Here is a 2,329-nt window from a genome sequence, read left to right on the forward strand (position 1 = left end):
AGCGAACAGTTTTAAATGCACTGTATATTTGACACCTAATAAACACAACGCAAACAGCTGTGACAAAGATGAAACAGCAGAAATGACAAAAAGACAAAAAGAGCAAAATCAATGTGCACAAACAAAAACAATTGTACAACAACAATATATTATATGAAACAAAATACTCGACACATGCAATTAAGAATATCCAGTTAAATTAATCAAATTTACGGGAAATTTTGATGTTTTACTTATCTTTAAATTGTGCACCAGAAGTTCATTAACACTTTTTTTTAATTTTTTACTTTAATAAGCGTAAGCAGCTTTATCAAACACAAAATTTAAACAGATCACAGAAAAACAAAGCTTCACAGCTTGACTTGCCTGGTTTCTAACGCCGCGGCTAACTTGTATGGATCGCGCCACTGTGCACCGCTCTGCAAAGCATTCGTAGACTAAAAAGTTTGGTTTAAACGCGTTTAAGAGGATACAAAACAGACAACTAAGGAATCATGAACCAACGACTACAGATCACCTAATCAGCCATCGTTGTATTTGTAATCGATATTCAGAAAAAAGTTTTTGTAGCGTTTTTGACGTTTTTCGGTTTTGTTTACACCGTCTTCCTCTTTGTAGTGATTCTTTAGCGATTGAATGTGTTTTCTGCAGCGATTTTAATTGTACATTTTGGTTTCCTACATATTTATGATACAAAATAAAGTGCTGTGTGATTGGAACAAGTTTGTGCGTATGTTTGGTTTGCCAAGAGGCGTAAATTTGCGTGAAAAGTGGGTGCACGTTTGTGCCAGAATGTTGGCATTGAAAAATCGACCTGTGGTAATGATATGCGATTGTTAAACACTTTCAATCATGAAAACCGTATTTTATGAACTTTTTTTTTGCTAATTGTCATCAAGTTTCATTTTGTATATTTTATAATTAATACCAATTTAATCGCACTCAATCACCGCGCCTTTTTTGTTTTCTTTGTTTGCTTTCATTCTTAGGCAGATGTCAAAAACGCTCAAAAATATACTTTTTTCTTGCTTCTTTGATTAGATGATCTTGTATCTTTGGTTCATGCTAAGGAATCGTGGTTAAAATTTTAAAAATAGCTCGAATCAACCTCCAAAGCCGCGCGATTGACAAGACGTCTTTCTAAGAGCCAGCCTTAAAACTTCTAAAGAATATCGTCTTTCAGTCCAACTGATGAAATACACACACAGAAAATAAAGCCAGTAAGGCAGGGCAGCATTGGTTATCAGAACTTGCCGACCGTTAATTTTGGTCTAAGGATCCCAAAGCTATCAGATCCGCCTTGATATCAGCCGCAAATAATTGCCACAATAACTTCTAAACTAACAACCTTTTACACGCCCAGTCTTCTCCTTAGCCAAGAGTTGTTTTTGACCCTAAAGCGATGAAGATGATCGACTTTTCATTAATCCTGAAAGTTATGGGGGAACGTCTGAATCTACAGATCAAACGCTGCCTTACTTCAAAAAGTTTCATTAATTAAGATACCTCACTCTACACTTACCGTTCTGTGAAAGTGGGCAGAATGGCGCACATCTTAAATTTTCAAAAGAGGCGAATTAATTGGGAGTTATTCTGTACTCTAAACTTTCCTGGGAAACTCTACTCCTGCAACTGTGAGGGACTGGGGGGTTTCGAACGCAGGTAATGCATTAGGTATATACAGCAGTAGCCCATTTTCACCTAAAGCGGTGGGAATGGTGGGAGGCGGTTGCCAATAATAGTTTCTTATCAACCCTCAAAGGACTCCAAGACAATTTGCTTGCGCCCCAAGCGGCGTTAGAAGCACTTCTGGACATTCAATATAGAAATATATTGAAGCCATTTCTTCTCGGATTTTTCTTTCTGCGACAAGCTTCGGTCTTGTTTAAAGCTAAGGCAAGTCCTATTGAGTCCAATCATTTACCTCTAAGCATTATTTTGGCTACTATCCCAAATGCAATATCGTAACGTCCTATATTGGCTTCCTGCGGAAGGCTGCGATGCAAGACTCCATTACGGATTAGAGGTCCCATGTAGTACTGAACCCTTGGGAACACCGCCGGGCACCTTGTATTTCTTGGGCCCTCATAGGTATTTCATATTCTGGATACGTGGTTGCATAAAACTCCATTAGAATCCCTAGAGCTTTTACCAGAATGTCAAGTTAAATGCATTTTCAATTTATAGCAAACCCACAACTTAGAAGTCAAATAACCCAATTGTAACACTTACCTCTACAATTTGCTGGTTCTTTTCAGCCCTATAATCGCAGCGTTAAACAGTTGATCCATATTTGCTTGCTGGCGCTTGCCTGCATGTGGCATCATTA

The sequence above is a fragment of the Rhagoletis zephyria genome, unplaced genomic scaffold, assembly GCF_001687245.7.
Source record: "Rhagoletis zephyria isolate East Lansing unplaced genomic scaffold, Rhagoletis_zephyria_1.1 Rzeph_scaffold_13083, whole genome shotgun sequence".
Classification (NCBI taxonomy): Eukaryota; Metazoa; Arthropoda; class Insecta; order Diptera; family Tephritidae; genus Rhagoletis; species Rhagoletis zephyria.